The following is a 21096-nucleotide window of genomic DNA, read 5'->3' as shown; positions in this document are numbered from 1 at the left end:
CATTAAAAGGATCATACACCATGATCAAGTGGGGTTTATTCCAGGAATGCAAGGATTCTTCAATATACACAAATCAATCAATGTGATACACCATATTAACAAGTTGAAGGAGAAAAACCATATGATCATCTCAATAGATGCAGAGAAAGCTTTCGACAAAATTCAACACCCATTTATGATAAAAACCCTGCAGAAAGTAGGCATAGAGGGAACTTTCCTCAACATAATAAAGGCCATATATGACAAACCCACAGCCAACATTGTCCTCAATGGTGAAAAACTGAAACCATTTCCACTAAGATCAGGAACAGGACAAGGCTGCGCACTCTCACCACTCTTATTCAACCTAGTTTTGGAAGTTCTAGCCACAGCAATCAGAGAAGAAAAGGAAATAAAAGGAATCCAAATGGGAAAAGAAGAAGTAAAGCTGTCACTGTTTGCAGATGACATGATACTATACATAGAGAATCCTAAAGATGCTACCAGAAAACTACTAGAGCTAATCAATGAATTTGGTAAAGTAGCAGGATACAAAATTAATGCACAGAAATCTCTGGCATTCCTGTACACTGATGATGAAAAATCTGAAAATGAAATCAAGAAAACACTCCATTTACCATTGCAACAAAAAGAATAAAATATCTAGGAATAAACCTACCTAAGGAGACAAAAGACCTGTATGCAGAAAATTATAAGACACTGATGAAAGAAATTAAAGATGATACAAATAGATGGAGAGATATACCATGCTCCTGGATTGGAAGAATCAATATTGTGAAAATGACTCTACTACCCAAAGCAATCTACAGATTCAATGCAATCCCTATCAAACTACCACTGGCATTTTTCACAGAAGTAGAACAAAAAATTTCAAAATTTGTTTGGAAAAACAAAAGACCCCGAATAGGCAAAGCAATCTTGAGAACGAAATACGGAGCTGGAGGAATCAGGCTCCCTGACTTCAGACTATACTACAAAGCTACAGTAATTAAGACAGTATGGTACTGGCATAAAAACAGAAAGATAGATCAGTGGATCAGGATAGAAAGCCCAGAGATAAACCCACGCACATATGGCCAACTTATCTTTGATAAAGGAGGCAGGAATGTACAGTGGAGAAAGGACAGCCTCTTCAATAAGTGGTGCTGGGAAAACTGGACAGGGACATGTAAAAGTTTGAGACTAGATCATTCCCTAACACCATACACAAAAATAAGCTCAAAATGGATTAAAGACCTAAATGTAAGGCCAGAAACTATCAAACTCTTAGAGGAAAACATAGGTAGAACACTCTATGACATAAATCACAGTAAGATCCTTTTGGACCCACCTCCTAGAGAAATGGAAATAAAAACAAAGATAAACAAATGGGACCTAATGAAACTTCAAAGCTTTTGCACAGCAAAGGAAACCATAAAGAAGACCAAAAGACAACCCTCAGAATGGGAGAAAATATTTGCAAATGAAGCAACTGACAAAGGATTAATCTCCAAAAGTTATAAACAGCTCATGCAGCTCAATAGCAAAAAAACAAACAACCCAATCCAAAAATGGGCAGAAGACTTAAATAGGCATTTCTCCAAAGAAGATATACAGACTGCCAACAAACACATGAAAGAATGCTCAACATCATTAATCAATAGAGAAATGCAAAGCAAAACTACAATGAGATATCATCTCACACCAGTCAGAATGGCCATCATCAAGAAATCTAGAAACAATAAATGCTGGAGAGGGTGTGGAGAAAAGGGAACACTCTTGCACTGCTGGTGGGAATGTGAATTGGTACAGCCACTATGGAGAACAGTATGGAGGTTCCTTAAAAAACTACAAATAGAACTACCATATGACCCAGCAATCCCACTACTAGGCATATACCCTGAGAAAACCATAATTCAAAAAGAGACATGTACCAAAATGTTCATTGCAGCTCTATTCACAATAGCCCGGAGCTGGAAACAACCTAAGTGTCCATCATCGGATGAATGGATAAAGAAGATGTGGCACATATATACAATGGAATATTACTCAGCCATAAAAAGAAACGAAACTGAGCTATTTGTAATGAGGTGGATAGACCTAGAGTCTGTCATACAGAGTGAAGTAAGTCAGAAAGAGAAAGACAAATACCGTATGCTAACACATATATATGGAATTTAAAAAAAAAATGTCATGAAGAACCTAGGGGTAAAACGGGAATAAAGACACAGACCTACTTGAGAATGGACTTGAGGATATGGGGAGGGGGAAGGGTAAGCTGTGACAAAGCGAAAGAGAGGCATGGACATATATACAGTACCAAACGTAAGGTAGATAGATAGTGGGAAACAGCCGCAGAGCACAGGGAGATCAGCTCGGTGCTTTGTGACTGCCTGTAGGGGTGGGGTGGGGAGGGTGGGAGGGAGGGAGATGCATGAGGGAAGGGATGTGGGAACAGATATATATGTATGACTAATTCACTTTGTTATAAAGCAGAAACTAATAAAAAATAAATAAATAAAAGAAAAAAAAAAGTTCAGCTTTCAGTCTAATATGATTGAAACCCAGCTTGAGTGTGTTTTATAATGCACTGAAGTGGAAAGACTATGGGCATTGAATTATTCAAAACATGTTAGGCGATGGAGTGATATGTGGGGAGGAGGTGATCAGAGAAATCAGTGAGACTTGCTATGTCTTGTCTCATTTTATTTACCTGTTAGAACTCTTCCAAATATTAGAGGAAAGAAATCAATATCAATTTTCACCTGTCACGTTCCACACTTCAATGATTAATGAATGTCAAATTTGACCACAGTTTTCTGTACCACCTGCTCTGCAATAATATTTCTGAGCCTTTATTAAAAATGTAAAATTGTCATTGAATTTCCAAATATGATTCTGCAGTGGCTAATTCAGCTTGTTTTATTAATAAGCAAGTTCTGATGAGTAATACTAATTTAATACGCCTGCATGTAAGGTTAAAGTGTAAGTTATTCCCGCCGAAGGTGATGAAATACGACTGCGATGTGGCGGTAGGGCACTCAGCTTCCTGAACGAATCCTGTGAGCACACAGTTCTTGGGAGAAACCAGTACTTCATATAGTAGCAAATCTGATATTATTTTGCACGTCTCCTGTAGCAGTGGAATGCACACACACACACACACACACACGATCATGGGTGAAAAAACACACGTGCGCACCTTAGATGCTTACATTAATTTCTGAATATACTTCTCTGGAAAGAAAAAGCTTTACTGACGATTTGTATTTTTTATACTTTATTATTTCATCCATACTAAAAACACTTCATGAAATCACTTCCTGTTTTGTTGTCCATGGAATACTTTCAATTTTGAGATGTTAAATATAAATCGAAATAATGATTATAGTCCTTGGCCATGAAAGACTAAGTTACAGAGAACCCAGTGACTGGCGGTCAGAGCTGCCACGGAATTATTCTCTGCTCCAGAGACCATTAGAATATCACTGTGTACCCACTTAAGGATAGAATGATGCTACTGAGAAACTAGCTCTCTTTTATTTCTACTAAAAGGAGAGAAGAGTAGGGGACCTTGGCTGCGTGAGTGTATGAGACTTTCTCTGTTCTGTACAATAAGCCAAAAACAACACATGAAATAGCCTCGCGCCTTTTGTCTTTTGTACCCAGCTCTTTCCTCTATTGCTCCTGATCAATTATACTTAAATCAACAAGAGTTGCTTGAACATTTTGACAGTTATGTTCCCCATACCCTGAAGCATTTTTAAAGGGTTACTGAGATAAAGCTATTTCAAAAAATACTCCCTCCGAATTTTTTCAGGGTGGCATCAATGAAAGTAACTTAGAGGAAAAAAACTCCACCTTGAGTTCCTGGCCTACCACTCTAAGGCCAGGCAAGCATAAACCTTCATAGCAAAACCTAAGTTTGCTCCCAGTTGAGAATTTGGTTTCCATGGTCTTATATAAAAAAGTATATGGAGACTTTAATTCCCTATAAGCCCTTTCCAAAGAGTAAATACAGTTCATCGTTCGTAAGAGATGATGAAAATTACAATTTTGTTGAATAGGTGGAATATATATTATATATAATATATATATATATTTATTTTAATATATATATATATAAAATATATAAAGTTACTATTCAGAGTCCTAAAACATGGATTTTTCTTACTTACCAAAAATGAACAGTAACTTGATCTCTAAACACAATAAAGCACCTGGTCATAGCAGAATCTTAACAAATATTTGATATCAGAATGAATTCACTGTTCAGGTGTAAAGAGGGAATACCTTCAGTTTTCCTCTTTCTGGCACCCCATTATCGCATCCTGGACAGAGGGGATTTTCTTGACTTTAATCTAAAGGAGAAATGTTCACTTTTGTTAAGATGGAAATTGACAAACTCAGTAGGCAGAGGCACTGTTTCTGTTTGGCTGAATTCATGTTTCTAGTGATAATTCAAGGTGTAATAGGGTTTTCTCTGCCACTGCAAAATCTGAAAATGATAAGCATCTCACCAGAGTTTCAGGATGGCCCATTACCTATTCTGTGGAAAGGATATTCAAAATACCATGCTCCATCAATGTCTTCTTTGACTTATTAATCAATGGACAACTACTGAGTTATCTTATCCTTGCTTCAAAAAAAAAAGAAAGAAAAGAAAAGAAAACCACAAACAAAAAAAAACTGTTAACGATGAAAACGTATTATGCCAGGCCTTACTATGGCCTGACTTGGAAATTTAGTTTCAGAGGCTTTTGTGAATAAACCAAGGAAAGAGGACCTAGGTGTATCTTATTCCCACAGGCCGCCAATAAATATTTGCTTAACGGAGAAAAAATTAATATATAGTGTAGGAGAGAACCTGACAGATGCTTAGCATTATTGAGTGATAGCAATGCCCAAACTCATCTGTGATCAAACACTATGAAGTATCCTCCTAAGGATAAACTTATTACAAATAAGAAGTGAACATTCAATTATGAAGATACTTTCAGTTTCAGCTCTGATAGGTAAAAAGCTTGGAAGTTGTCACTGTATCTTGTCCTTACAAGATAATGCTGTAGAGAATGAAAATCAATGACTTTTCTCAGACATGATTAATAAAACATGTAACTACGAAAGAATTTTAAAACTGTAATTATGTATGTGTATATATGTGTCTCTGAAAAATCTGGGTCAAAGAAAACTGGGGCTATCAGTATAAACTCATTTACCTCTATCTCTTCTTACCTTTATTTCCTCCCAAACTTACCAGTATCCATCCAACTTGAAGGATACAAGTGATTTTTATATACTGTGCAAGGTTTTTTTCTTATTCATATGTCCGTGTTTCCCCAATTCTCTAAATTACTGTCTACATCTTCAGTATCTCCTTTATCGGTTCCTCCATTTCAACATATAAAATAGAAGTCCTTCTCATTCTAAAAACTTCTTTTTTGCTAATTATTTTCTCTTTTCATCCAAACTCCTTCAGAGCAGCCTATTCCCACTGTCTTCACTAGCCCCGCCTGGCCCCCACAGGCAGCGCTATGCCCTCAATTTATTGCAGTCTGGCTTTCTTGTCCACCACCTCACTGAACTGCTCTAAGGTCACTGGGGACCTAACTGCCCAAATCCAATGGACACTTACATTCTCTGAAGTATGACGCTGTCATCTACTTCCTCCTTCTTGAAACTCTATCACCTCTCTCCTTCCCAGAATTCTTTCTCTGCTTATTACTTAAACGTTGTCAGTACTCACAGTTCTCTGAAATTTCATCCATTTTCATGATTGTAATGACTGCGAAGTGCTGGTGACATTCAAATTTTTATCTTTCCATGTCTTCACGTGCATGTCGAGTTACCTACCTGTTTGTCTCCTGAATTCTACAGGTGCTTTCAAATTCTACATGTCCAGAACTAAAGTCTTTTCCCCAATTCAGTTATTTATCCCCTATTTCCAAACTCAATGATACCACCACCCAACCTTAGTCACACGGATGGGGGTTCAGCCTCCGCCTCCTACTTCTTCCTTACTTCCCAAGATCAAGTCTTGCTTGTAATTTCCTAAATAAAATTAGAACTTATTTCCTCCCTTCATATATACCTTATTTCAGACCCCTTTCTATTACCTGGTCTAGAAGTTACCAAATTGCTGTTTGGTGGAACCAGTTGGTAGACACTTCTATGAAAAGAGGACTCTACAGACAAATAGATTTGCAGGTGGCTGTGTACCATATGCCTGCTGTGACGATCCAGAATGCACATTAGCCTACAGCAGCCCCAAGAAGCTGTACAGTAAAGAAACCTCCTCAACTTCACTTAAGCCAGGTTCTCCCTTCTGCCGACCTATAAACCTTTCAGTAGGGACAGGAGAGGAGGTGGCAGCATGAAAGTCCCCCTCGAAAATAAAAAACACTGCTCCTCAGAAGAGTGGGGCATAATTATCTCCAGGCTTCTTCAGATTCCTCATCCATACTGATGTCAGTGGTCTAAAATGCCACCTGAACTTTTCCTTTCCATTCTTAGCTATTTTCTGAGGAAACCAGCTCCACGCACATGGATGGTTAAGACCCGCTCTCCTCCTCCTCGCTGCCTCCTTTAGGGGCACTTGCCGCTGCCTGGGGACACTGCGCTGATCCTCCAGAGCCTGTGCCTGTGGCTCCGTAACACACCCCTCGCACACTCACGGCTCTGGACTTCTGCTGTCCACTCTGCCTTGAGTATCCTTGCCTTTCACCGGCTGACTCACCAGTTTCTCACGAGTCCTTTAAGACTTAGCTTAGGGACTGCCTCTTTCGATGACTTTTCTTTGCCTCACAGCTCCCCCTCTTCTTCCACAAACGATGACTAAACGCCCTGAATATGCCCGTCATAGCATGTCACGTGCAGGATGAGACATCTGCTGTGCGTCTTCCCCTCTCACTCCACTGCTAAAGGGCCAACACTACATCTTGCTCATTGTTTCACTCCTCTAACACACAATCCATGACTAATGAACTAACTAGTACTCTAGTAGTCCTCTTAGTAACAATCAGGCAGGACCTTTGAGAAGAAATCTGACACTCCAGCTTTTCTCTGATCTCACCTTTCAGTCTGACTGAACTAAAGACTTATCTGTGCATATTTTACCAGGGAGACATAATTTAATCCAGAGATGTGTCATCACATACTCTTACATACTCTGCTGTTTAAAAATTCTGCTCAGATGGGGGAAGGAGACAGGTGTGCTCTCTGACAGCCCCACTGTTTTGCACTGCCAGTGCTCACTGGCTTCTCTCTCAGTGCCTTCCTTAAACCCTTCTTAACAACAAGGAAACAGAATAACAAAGTGATTAAGAGCCTGGGTTCTGCCTATCTGTGAAACTGAAGCACAATCAAGGAAATAGAGAATAGACTGGTGGTTGCCAAGGGGGAGGGGGTGGGAGAGGGTAGGATTGGGAGTTTAGGATTAGCAGATGCAAAGTGGTATATATACAGGATGGATAAACAAAAAGGTCCCACACGGGACTTCCCTGGTGGTGCAGTGAATAAGAATATGCGTGCCAACGCAAGGGACATGGGTTCGAGCCCTGGTCCAGGAAGATCCCACATGCCGCGGAACAGCTAAGCCTGTGTGCCACAACTACTGAGCCTGCGCTCTACAGCCTGCGAGTCACAACTACTGAAGCCTGTGAGCCACAACTACTGAAGTCCATGCACCTAGAGCCCGTGCTCTGCAACAAGAGAAGCCACCAATGAGAAGCCTGCACACCACAAATAAGAGTAGCCCCTGCTCACTGCAACTACAGAAAGCCCGCGTGTAGCAACAAAGACCCAACGCAGCCAAAAATAATATAAATAAATACATTTATTTTTAAAAAGTGGATGTATTAAAAAAAACACCAAAAGGTCCTACTGTATAGAACAGGGAACTATATTCAATATCCTGTGATAAACCTTAATGGAAAAGAATATGAAAAAGAATGTATATAAATGTATAACTGAGTCACTTTCCTGTGCAGCAGTAATTAACACAACACTGTAATTCTACTATATGTCAATAAAAAATACAATTTAAAAAAACTGCCATAAAAATCATCACATAAGGGGGACTTCCCTGGTGGTCCAGTGGTTATGACTTCGCCTTCCAATGGAGGGGGTGAGGGTTCAATTCCTGGTCGGGGAGCTAAGATCCCACATGCCTTGCGGCCAAAAATCCAAAACATAAGACAAAAGCAATACTGCAACAAATTGCATAAAGACTTTAAAAGTAGTCGACAGCAAAAAAGATCTTTTAAAAAATCACATAAATCAGAAACAAATGAAACATAATAAACTCCATACATTAAAAAAAAAAAAGAGCATGGGTTCTGGTCACATCCCAGCTTCCCACTTGGTTACAGCTGTGTAATTCTGGGCAACTCACATAATGTCTCCTCAGACTCCTCATCTATAAAATTGGGATGGTAATATTTCCCTACCTCATAGTGTTGCTGTAATCCATAAACACGGTTAAGTGCTTTGGTAAATGTTTGATGCTCTCTGGTTATTGTGAATTAAAATATGTCCATGGCTTCTGGCCATATGATTTATAATAGTTTGACAGTTAACCAAATGGTAAAACGATTTCATTTATTATTCCCATCTCTTTTTACCCCTTACCCTGTTTTGTTGTTTACGTATTCTCCCACCACAGAGTGTTAGTTCCAGGAGAGTAAAGGCTTTATTTTGTTCACTGCTGAAAGCAATAGCACCCAGCAAAGTACTGTACATATGAAGCCCTCAGTAAACACCAGCTGAATGAATGGTGCAAACTGTCACAAGGAAAAATACACCAAAACTTTCATTATAATAAAAAAGTATAGATAAATCTTTCTCTAATGGCTTCCAGTCAAGTATTTCAAAACACCATATGCTATAGTAAAAACATAAGTAATTTATTAAAATTTGAAGGCAAAAACATAATTTTAAAAGATTTAGACCTATGTTAGGCGTGATGGAATATGGATGCTTTCTGGAAATTCACAATCAGATCCAAGAGTCTCACTTTCAGAATGTTCTAGTAGACTGAGTTTACTTTTAGTTGTCTTTGATGAAACAGTCACTATTGTACAGAAATTTCTTAACAGAAATGTGTTTTTTCGAAGACTCACTTCTAATTGGTTCAGTAAGCAAAGAATTATTTTGCCCAATTCCTTTGCTTTTCTGCTTTACAGGTGAGTCAGAGCAGGAATGCAGGTCCTTCCCAGGTGGTTTCTTAGCAGAGTCGTTTTTGGTATATTATGCTTTGGTCATTTTCTCTGAAGAAGACCTGCTATTTCTAGGTAATTCCTCTTCTTTTCTTTGACTTCCAGTTGCAGAAATGACGTCTGCTGAAGAAGAACACGTTCTAGCATTGAAATCTTCAAAAGACTCCTGCCGCTGCTCTGGGACTATGACCCCCAGGTTGTCTTTGGAAGTTTCTAAGGCCTCCTGAGTAGAGACTGGGACATGGAAGGAGTCAACAGGCAAAGGAATCCCAGCATCACCTGTAATTTTCTGAAACTGGAGGGAAAGACAAAAGACAAGACAAAAATTCAGTGATGAACAAAGCCAACCATTAAAAAGTAGAGTTCAAAACTTCAATGTTACTCTGTGATCTTATTATTAACATAGTCAATTGATTATTCAGAAGATTTCAGAGCCAGTTTTTTTCTAATTATATCTTGCCAAGTGATTCTCAGCTTAACCTAGCTATCTATATCCAAGGCTATGTCTGCTACATTTTCAGACTTTGGTGATTGGGGTAGTTATTACCCATTTCCTTTCCCTCACTAAAATGAAACCCTACTCTGTAAGAAAATTAATTTCTTTGCTATCCTCCAGGCACAAGTAAACAGTGTATAGTTTGTGGCCAGACTGTGTTCTCAAGCTGTCAGTTCACAAGACCAGTCTGAGATTGGCTGAGCTGGGCAAAGGGGACACCAAGTGAGGCTGGAGGAAAAGCTCACAGGTTTTCCCTCCCATTCCCATGACCAGGTGAGTCAGTATAAGATCTTACGTATCAGCTATGTCAAGATTACTTATTATAAAAATTATATCAGTACGTGTACCTTCATTAGTGTTCCTTCATTGTAAGCTAACTGCATACAAATAGAAACCTAGATAAAATATGAATAGAACAGACATTTATACAATTTAAAATTTGGAATATTTTCTGTAATGTTTTCTTTCTTCATTAAGGAGAGTTTGCTGTAACTCCTACATTTTCTAAAGAACTTCCAGTTTTCTTATGTACAACAATACAGTATCATGAAATGGGCCCACATTTACTAATCTCAGATTTGGAGAGGACTCCAGAGTCTTCTAGCTTGCGAGCATGTGAACTATTAGAGACTGACCATTATTATTTTCTCTGTGATTTGGTCATTTCCTTTTTGCTAATCACTCTTAGAATCATTAAGTGCTGTCCTCTCCACTTACTTGGAGATTTTGCATTGGTCCTGGGGCACTCTGCTTTGATTCTGATTTTTCTTCTTCAAGTGCCTTCTTTTCTTCTTTAGGTGGACTACTAACAGTAGAATTCATCTGGGGACGACCTAGTAAATGAAAATCTGACTGATCTATACCAGCCATTGTGGCCAGCTGCCCAAGCCTGGACCAGAGGAGGAAAGGAGAAAAGACAAAGGTTATTATAATCACAGAAGAGCAATTAAGATTTCCTTAGAGCTACAATCATAATACTTCTAAAATCTTAAAAGCCAACATTCTACTCCAGACTACAAGCCTCTCTCTCCCCCAACTTCTCAGCCCCTTCCAGATTCATCCTCTAGGAGACATCGCACTGTCTCAGTAGCAGCTTCAACATGTACCATGCACCCCATCCACTGCCTGTCACACCTCCATTCCCACACTTCTTTACCACCTTTCCTCCAGTTTCCAAGAATGTGTTTGTTCCTTCCTTCCCAACACCAACGCCAATTCATTCACTAACAAAACACCACTCCATCAACTATCAATCTCCACTTCCCTCTTTCAGCAAAATTGCTCGCAGTTGAGAACCACTGACCTATATCTTCCCTGCAGATTAATAATAATTTTTATGTCTAAGACAAAAATAACTTTAATTCAAACTTATCAAACAAGCAAAATAAATGAAAGAGAGGAAAATTCTTATCCATTCCCGAATATTTTCAATGAAAACTGCCTTCAATTTAGTCTTTAGAAAAAACTGTACCTACTAATTACTCTGTCTACAGGTTACTCTTTTATAATGGGCTCCCCACTCTACCAAAGCAGGCTCCCCTATTTGCATTTCTTAAAAAATTTAATTCCTCATGTTAAAACGTCAACTATATTACCTATAATTACACTAAATTTGGCTAAATATGGCCACGTAAGTGATGAAAATTGCTCCAGTTCCTCAGCAAACTACCATTAGAGTTGCAAAGAGAAGAATGCCATGAAGAGAAATGAACTAACCCAGCATCTTTAAGGAAAACCAGGAAAGCATGGAACTTCTGAAAAGAATTCTCAGTGCTGCCCCAAACACCTTCATCATCCAGGATCATGCTTGTCAATGAGTGGGCATGAAGGGCTTCAGACAAAGAGAAAGTTGTATTTCTTAACTGGGCATTTTCATGTTCCAGCTATAAAAGAAGACTGAAAATGTCTGACATGACCTTTTCTCATTGTCGTCAAAAGTAGTGTTGTCTAGCTTCAAGGAACAAAGCTAAAACACTCAAAATGTAATTAATCTGTAATTAACCTAACTCTCCACCAGTAAAGACAGAGACCATATCACATAATAACCAAAACCCATAGGCACCCAACAAAGTTTCCTATATAACGCTTAGGTGGTATATAAATAAACCAAAGTTATCGTTTTATTAATGATCTTTCACAAAAGATCACATTTCTAACTGGTTCAATTCATAATGGAGCCTCATTCCACATTAGAAAATTACCTGCTTTAAGTTTCCCTTAAATTAGAAAGTGAATTATAGAATCTGATTGGAACAAAACATATTACAACTCTGCTGAATGTTAACAATTAACTTTAGTGAGCAAAATATCTAATGCTTACGTTAAAAAGTCTAAATCGGACTTCCTCGGTAGCGCAGTGCTTGAGAGTCCGCCTGCCGATGCAGGGGACACGGGTCCGTGCCCCAGTCCTGGAGGATCCCACATGCCGTGGAGCGGATGGGCCCGTGAGCCATGGCCACGGGGTCTGCGCGTCTGGAGCCTGTGCTCTGCAACGGGAGAGGCCACAAAAGTGAGAGGCCCGCGTACCGCAAAAAAAGAAAAAAAAAAGGCCTAAATCATACCCAACCCAATTTATTAAATGTACGATCACCAATATTTTCTTTGGCTCCTTCAAAATATTCACTCGTGTGCATTCTTCCCCTTCCGCTCATCACCTATGCACTTAAACCCCCCTATAAGCTCAACTCCAGTATTTCTCAGAAAGGCTGTTACGTTCATGATGCCCCTTTTGCCTTATATAAGCAGGTGCTCACCATTTATTGAATGAGTGTCCGCCAATCCAGTGGATGAACTTTGAAAAATTCCTCCCTATGCTCAACCTCTGATAAAGTATATTTAGATAGAACTTTTTAGATTATGCCCTGCTTTCATGCACATTACCTAATGTAATTCTTAGAGTATATATTTTTATCTTTCATTGCATTCTTAGAAGTTTTCCAATATCTTAAATTTATTTAAATCATTCACTTTCCTAATTCATTGCAGGGAGAGTCTCATCGTGTCTTTTATGCTACTGTATATACAGTATATGCACAAAAAGTGCTTTCTTGAATCAAAGAATCATGAACAGAAAATAAGCTAATGTCGTAAGAAAGCACACACACACACACACACACACACACAAAATGAGATTTTCACATTTTTAAAAACATGCTTTCTGGAATATAGATCATATGATCACTAAATACCAGCAAATGCAAAAGTCCATATGATACAACCAATTTGCAACATATTACAGTTTTAAAGTTTACAAACTATGTGTATATGGCTTAAAATCAAATTGAAATAAAACCAAAACACTCCGAAAAGTATAAGAAATTGTTTACTTCATTGACTCATTTATCAGCCTTAAGTCTTATTACTCTTTCCTGCTTTAACTGCTTTAGGCACTCCTCCAGTTTTTCCTAAACAAACAGAGTAAATGTTATAACTAATTCATAGTATAATATCCAAAAGCCTTTCCAGCTATAGGCCTCGTCAGGTTTTAGGGGCAGAGCCAGAAGTGAACTCAGATTTTAGTCTGCTGCTGGTGATATCATACCATGCTAGTGAAATGAATGATCAAAATCTATCAAATTAACATAGTAAAGATTTATTTAAATTCCACTTTTTCCAGCATAAATTTGTGGCAGCCCACCATAAAAGGCATATGCGTATAACATAGCAAATCAGAAATAAATAGTTAAGACCAAGAAAGAAAAGTTCTATTTTTATTTGTGGGTCTCTTTATAGTAGGAAGTCCTATTAATGAACATGCTTAACATACCAAAATTGCATAATTGCAGACTCAAAAGCAGTGTTTTAAGAAGTAATCACTTTTTTTTTTTTTTTTTTTTTTTTTTGCGGTACGCAGGCCTCTCACTGTTGTGGCCTCTCCCGTTGCGAAGCACAGGCTCCGGATGCGCAGGCTCAGCGGCCATGGCTCACGGGCCCAGCCACTCCGCAGCATGTGGGATCTTCCCCGGACCGGGGCACAAACCCATGTCCCCTGCATCGGCAGCCAGGCAGACTCTCAACCACTGCGCCACCAGGAAAGCCCCAAAAGTAATCACTTTTAAAGCAATTTACAGTCAAGCACTGTTCCTGGAGTTCTCTGGGCATTAAATAAATCTAATCATCAAAACCCTAAGAGGGGGCTTCCCTGTTGGTGCAGTGGTTAAGAATCCGCCTGCCAGTGCAGGGGACACGGGTTCGAGCCTTGGTCCGGAGAGATCCCACGTGCCTCGGAGCAACTAAGCCCATGTGCCACGACTACTGAGCCTACGCTCTAGAGCCCCCGAGTCACAACTACTGAGCCCGCGTACCAGAACTACTGAAGCCTGCGCGCCTAGAACCCGTGCTCCGCAACAAGAGAAACCACCGCAATGAGAAGCCCACACACCACTACGAAGAGTATCCCCCGCTCGATGCAAGTAGAGAAAGCCCTGAGCAGTATCAAACACCCAGGGCAGCCAAAAATAGATAAATAAAATAAATTTATAAAAAAAAAGTAAGAGGAAAGAACAGTCACTAACTCCACGTTATTTTACAGATGAGGGAAACAGAGGCAGAGAAGTAGAGTACGTAGAGCAGCACAGCCAAGGTCACACCACTAAGTAGCAGAGCCACGAAGCTGGCTGCCATTCCTGCTCACGGAGGTGGTAGTCTTCCCATCCACCAAGGCCAATAAAATAAAATGAACACTGATAAACTCTCTTAGGAGTTTTAGGAACTAAAACACTTTGGTCCTTGAAGTGGGGACACTGCTTGCAATAGGCAGAATTCTAACAGAGCCCCTAACACTCCTACTTACTGAAGTACACAAACCTTCCACTTATCCAAACTCTAAATCTAGGTGCTGCAGTGAAGGGATTTTGCAGACGGAATTAAGGTTCAAAATCAGTTGATTTTTTTTAAGATAGGGAGATTATTCTAGGTGGATGGGACCTACTCAGGCACCCCATGAAAAGGACCTGAACTCTTCCTGAATTGAAGTACAAAAGGGACAAGAGGGAGACTCTCCATTGCCGGCTCTGAAGAAGTCCAATGCTGTGCCAGGGAAGGCAAGTGAGAGGCCTTTAGGAGGTGAGACTGTCCCCCGACTGACAGCCAGCAAGGAAATGGGGACCTCTGTCCTGCAACTGCAGAATCTGAATTATGCCAACAAGCCGAAAAAGCCTGGAGGCATTCTTTCCCAGACCCTCTGGATGCTAACACAGCCAGACTGACATCTTGATTTCAGCTCTGTGACCCACACAAACTATGGTGAACATCCAACTTTTGGGGCTCAATGTCTTACACTTAAATTTCATGTGCTTTAACACTCTCAGGAGGGAACTCACATGTTCCCGTGTGTATCTGAGCAGGAACCCAGTCATGCTGTGCCTGGACTTCTGACCTGCAGAACTGTGAGCTAGTCAAATAGGTATTGTTCTCAGTCAGTAAGAGTGTAGTAAAAGAATCAATATCCTACTCAACCTCCAGGTTCATGAACAAAATAAACGACTGTGATTGTTTTAGGCCACTGTTTCGGGGTGGTTTCTTATGCAGCGATAAACAATCAGAATTCCTATACTTATGAAAGCAGTACGGTATATTTATACCTTTCAACTGCTTTGAACAATCACTTAAAGAATGAGGAACTCTATTATATGCCATCATTGGGAGAGCAACTGGTATCACTTTCTGGAGAGTAGCTCTTGGTACCTAACAACAATCCTACATCAGGAGTTTACCCTAAGAAAATCAAAGATGTGGGCAAAGATGTATCTACCAACATGATGTCATAAGATTGTTTATAACCAAACCCTAGAAGAAAGCTAAGAGCCTCCAAATTGGGACTGGTTTAAATAAAAACAGCTCACCGTCTGAAGGAATGTGCTATGAAGCCACTAAGAAAAGAATGACAAGAGGTCTCAACCAGAGTTAATGAATGGGCTTCAGGAGTTCTACATTCAAAATATATCTGTGCGTTTTTCCTGGGAGATGATGCATAAGCTTAATCAAATTCTCTGATGTAGAAGAGTATTTAGTGACATGGCAAAATATTTCTGATACATTTTTAAGACAAAAGAGCAGATTAGGTGTGTGTACATGCAGAGGTGGCTTTTACTTCATTCAAGAACTTGTTCATTGTTTTCAAACATTTGCTCAATGAACATATATTTTTATATTCAGAACATGTTTGAAAAATTGAGAGTCTAAGAACTTCAAATTCTTTCATGTTTCATTACTAAAGCCAGTCAAGTTTTCAATGGGGAAAAAGGGGAAAAAATGGCAAAATTCCTCTACTTTTACTATAATGGTTTAATCAATCTTCTAAAACTGATTTCAAAGAAATTCTAAACAAATAAGCAAACAAACAAAAAACCCTCACCACGGTCAGAGGAAAGTAGACTAAAATTCCTGACTGGTTCTAAATAGCACATCAAAGTGCAATTACATGGAATAGTTTCTCCCTCTAATGGAGGGAATTAGAACACAGTGTTAAATTTTCGTGAAAAAGTGTACCCTCCTCCTACAAAGTATTCAGAATTCATGTCCCTTACATGGAAATATGGAACCAAAAAAGTTAGAAAGTAAAATTGCTTGATATTCTATTACTTAAACAAGACTAATGATAAGGCTTTGGAATAATTTTCCTTCCTGTCATCTGCTCTCCTTCCTCCCTTCTGTACACCGGCTAGGGTGATTTTTCTGGGACAAAGCTCCCATCATATTGGATATCAAATTTTATGTTCAACTTTTCTCCATTTAACATTGAAATCAATCATTTCTCATAGAATCAGGGGATTCATAACCTTGATTTTTTTGTGTGGACTACAAAATATTCCACTGAGTGGGTTTACTGGTTAAGCATTTTACACGTTTAAATTCTTTCCAACTTTTCAATATTATCAGACAAAATAACCGTTTTTATGCATGAAGGCTTTTTTCCATATTGAGAATAACGTTCTTACAATAAATCCATAAAAATGAGTTTGAGATCAAAGCAAATGAACATTTTTAAGGCTCTGAGGTACCAATCTCCAAACTTCTTTCCAAAAGATTTCTGAGATTTTACACTGCCATCAGCGATGTATCACTTGGTATATAACCTCTACTATAACTGTTGGCTCCCTTCCTCACTTAGAGTGCAAGTTATTTGAAGATAGGGGGTGTATTTTATTAAGTGTTTATCCCCAGCACCTGTACCTAGCACAACGCAGACGGTCAATAAATAATTGCTTAATAAGGAAAATCCCTGCCAATACAAGATGTACGTGAGTGAAAGACAGACTGTGTGTTTTTCTCTATCTGGACAGATGAAAACTTGTCATCTTCTTTAATGTGCATTTTTTTTGCTTATAATTAGTCATTAAATTTCTCTTTTAGATTATATTGTAAAAATTCAGATTCTCTGAGGCCAATGGGCCTGGCACTACCCATTAGCTATATAACCTTGGACAAGTTCTATAACTCTAGACCTCAACTTCCTCATCTATAAAATGGAGATAAGCTCCCATATGACAGAGCTCTTGTGAGGATTACATGAGTTAAAACACATATAAAATTAGAAGAGTGCTTGGTACATAGAATATGTGCAATTAATGCTGAATGAATGAACATGCAAATGCAAACAGTAGTGAAGGGCTTAAAATGAAATGGTCTCAACCCACTCCCACATCCAGCACTCAAGAAGCGACCGATTCTTTACGCAGGTTTTTAATTGTAAAATACGGTATGTGTACTGAGAAGTGCACAGAACAAAACTGTCAATGTGACAAATAAAAAGAGTATACTTACATAAACAGTACTCGAATCTGAAACTATTGATACTTTTCAGCATCGCAAAACCCCCCCCATATCCTTTTCTTATCACAAGCTCCTTCCCTCTTCCCAGTTAAACACCATCCTCACTTCTTGACAATCATTTCCTTTAACCTGTATGCATCCCTAACAAAAGAGTTTAGTTGTGTCAACATCTAACTTTATGTAGAGGATCATAGTATATGAAGTCTTTTCTATCTTATTTCTTCCTCTCAACATTGGTTTAAAAAATTCATCCACATTGCTGCCTGTAGCTCTAGTTCATTCAATTTTATTGCTGGATAGTTTTCCCACTGTACGAATACACATCATTTATTTAATTTTTGACTCTTAATGGACATTTGGTTTGTTTTCAGTTTGTGCTAATGCAAATCATAGACAGGGATCCTGCTGTACCCGTTATTCTGGTGCATTTACACAGGGCGGGGGTGAGGGCTGCTGGCTCACAGGCTATTTATATACCTTCAGTTGATGGAGAGTGCTAAATTCTTTCCAAAGTAGTTGTGTCGATTTATACTCCAGTATAAACAGGGTAGAAGATTCCCATAGTACTTCAGGTCTACAATACCTGATACTACCAGACTTTATTTATGTATTTGTCAATCTGATTGGCATGTAGTTTCCTTGGTTTTGACTCACTTTTCTCTTATTACTTAATGAAGTCGTACACTTTTCTGTGTTTACTGGCTGTATGGATTTCCTTTTTTATGAGGTTTACGTCAACTATTGTTATTTTATTATTATTATTTATTATTATTTATTTATTTTTGGCTGTGTTGGGTCTTCGTTGCTGCATGCAGGCTTTCTCTGGTTGCGGCGAGCGGGGGCTACTCTTCATTGTGGTGGCTTGTCTTGTTACGGAGCACAGGATCTAGGCACGTGGGCTTCAGTAGTTGTGGCACGTGGGATCAGTAGTTGTGGTTCGCAGGCTCTAGAGCGCAGGCTCCGTAGTTGTGGCGCACGGGCTTCGCTGCTCCGCGGCATGTGGGATCTTCCCGGACCAGGACTCGAACCCGTGTCCACTGCCTTGACAGGCAGTTTCTTAACCACTGCGCCACCAGGGAGGTCCAACTATTGTCATTTTGAATTCTTCTCCATTTCCAAGTAATACTCTCACATGACTATTTTCTCACTAAATCGGAGGCATTATCTGTTCACTTTCTGAGTTACTAACAAGTAAGGGTCTAGTTCCTCTACACTCTTTCCTACATCCACACTGCTCAGTAAAGTTATGTCATCATGAGTTATTCCACTGCTCATGATCTCTTTCACTTGTAGTGATACACTTAAAAACCTACATTGTTGATCAACTAGAAACTCTCTCAATGTCACGCTTTGTAAAATGAGGACATTCATACCATCTTCCCTTTTTTCTACCTCCTGTCTACCTTCCAAACCTAGCTTTTACGTTGTCAAAGTTGAAATTTATATTCTATGTGCAGTTAAGTCTTCTGTTATTTGAGAGTCAGTATGGAGTAAGGTTTAAGAGAACAGGCAGAGAGCCTAAACTCAAAGCCTCGATCCAACCTTAAATTAGGCACAGCCTAAGGCAAGCTCCTTCCCTGTCTTAGCTTCCTGTTCTCAAAAGTAGGAATGATATTAGCACCAACCTCATAAGGCTATTCAGAGGATTCAATGAGTTAATATATGCAGAAACACTTAGAGCCTAATATATACTAAATACGTACTAGTACACAATACATTTCAGTACATACCAAGTTAATACTAATACACACTAAGTAGAGCTTACTTTAGTTATTTGTGGTTACATGCAAGTTGACAATAAAAGCTGCAAACCAAGACAGTATTGCCATTATTACAATTAAATTAATATTGCCCACTGCAGATGTACTGTGTCTCTGTGTATAGACTATACCTCGTTCCATACTGGGCAGGTGTCACTGCCCTTGTGCAGGGTGACCACATACCCCAAGCCGCCTTGGGCTGTTCCAGTTTATACCTGTTGTCCTGATGTCACAGCATTAGAGCGCCTCCTTACACTACTGAAGTTTAAGGAGTTTGGACAAGTTCTGGTTTGGACAACAAATTAGATAGGTGGTCATTACCCCCTGTGTGTCACTGAAAAGGGGGACATCTATAGTGTCAAGTTTAAGTGGATTCTTCCCTTCCTCACCAATAGTAGGTTAAAAATCAACCATAGTTTAGTTTGCTTCAGGTTTATGTCCATATAGCCTTTTCTCCTCTGGAGTTCAAGTTCCTTCTCCTCTTCCTCCCCCTCCTCCCTTCCAACAGTGCCTAATACCTAGTAAGTACAATATGCCTCAAGGTGTTTCTAAGCTCTCAATCAGACAATCAATAGAAGCCTCTCCACCCTAGACTAGCTGCAATCTGCACTGAATCCCCTATTACCTTCCTTCTTGGTTTATTGCCTCATTTTGCTGGATTATTTTTATAAATAACTTAAGGTGTAGCACAGGAGGTAAAATTTTCAAATTTCTTTGTGTACAGAATATCTTCTTCAGCCTCCACTTATGACTGATAGTTTGGCTGGATACAAACCCCTAGGGTGAAAATTATGTGCCTGAAAAACTTTGGAGGTATCTTTCTAATGCCTTCCAGGATCCATGGTGCTGTTGACAAGTATGATAAAGTCAGATATTAACTTTTTTTTTTTATTTGCGGTATGCGGGCCTCTCACTGTTGTGGCCTCTCCCGTTGCAGAGCACAGGCTCCGGATGCGCAGGCTCAGTGGCCATGGCTCACGGGCCCAGCTGCAGCGCGGCATGTGGTATCTTCCCGGACCAGGGCACGAACCCGTGTCCCCTGCGTCGGCAGGCGGACTCTGAACCACTGCGCCACCAGGGAAGCCCTTAAGTTTTTTTTTTTAGGTGACCAGTAGGTTTCTCTCTGGAATGGATGTATCATCTCAGTATTTTATTCTATTTTATTTTTTCAGTATTTTAAAGTTTCATGATGAAGGGTGCCTAGGTATGAGTCTATTCTTGCTCATCTTGCATAACTATTTTCAATCTGAAACCTGATGTCTACTTTCAGCTGTGGGGAATTTTGTTGCCCTTTGACAGCTTCCCTCCATTTTTTTTCTGGGTCTGGAGTTTCTAATAGTAACATGTGGGATCTCCCAGATGCAGCCTCTCTAACATATTTCTATCACATTTTCCATTGTGTGTTTCTTTGTTATATACTGCGAAATTTTTTAAATTCCTACTGAATTTATTTCAGCAACCATATTTCCATTTCCAGGAGACCTCTCTTGCTTTTGGACCATTCTCTTTTTCATTAACACCCTAGTCTTATTTTATAGTTGCTAGCTCTTTTTAAACCTCTCTCAGGATACTAATTAGGGTTTTTTCTTTTTTTTTTTTTTTTTTTTTTTTTTTTTTGCGGTACGCGGGCCTCTCAGTGTTGTGGCCTCTCCCGTTGCGGAGCACAGGCTCCAGACGCGCAGGCTCAGCAGCCATGGCTCACGGGCCCAGCCACTCCGCGGCATGTGGGATCTTCCCGGACCGGGGCACGAACCCGTGTCCCCTGCATCAGCAGGCGGACTCTGAACCACTGCGCCACCAGGGAAGCCCGGGTTTTTTCTTAAATTATTTTGTTCCCTAAGTTGTCCCTGGTCCTACTAGGATATGTTTTCAC

The 21096-nt window shown here is 39.5% G+C and overlaps 1 pseudogene across 1 annotated transcript in view; it reads right to left on the bottom strand.

The window, feature by feature from the left end:
* Window positions 1-8861: 8861 nt before the first annotated feature.
* Window positions 8862-21096, bottom strand: part of LOC307070137 (centrosomal protein of 78 kDa-like) — a 51086-nt pseudogene continuing 38851 nt past the window's right edge. Inside the window, exons 11-15 of the transcript in view lie at window positions 13017-13094; window positions 11407-11573; window positions 10408-10579; window positions 10038-10085; window positions 8862-9489 (exon numbers count right to left, since the gene is read on the bottom strand). The product of the transcript in view is annotated as a centrosomal protein of 78 kDa-like (transcript). The remainder of the gene's footprint in view (window positions 9490-10037; window positions 10086-10407; window positions 10580-11406; window positions 11574-13016; window positions 13095-21096) is intronic.

This window comes from Hyperoodon ampullatus, assembly GCF_949752795.1.
Source record: "Hyperoodon ampullatus genome assembly, contig: scaffold_443, whole genome shotgun sequence".
Classification (NCBI taxonomy): Eukaryota; Metazoa; Chordata; class Mammalia; order Artiodactyla; family Ziphiidae; genus Hyperoodon; species Hyperoodon ampullatus.
Note: the sequence above shows the minus strand (reverse complement) of the source record. Positions and strands in the feature narration are given on the sequence as shown.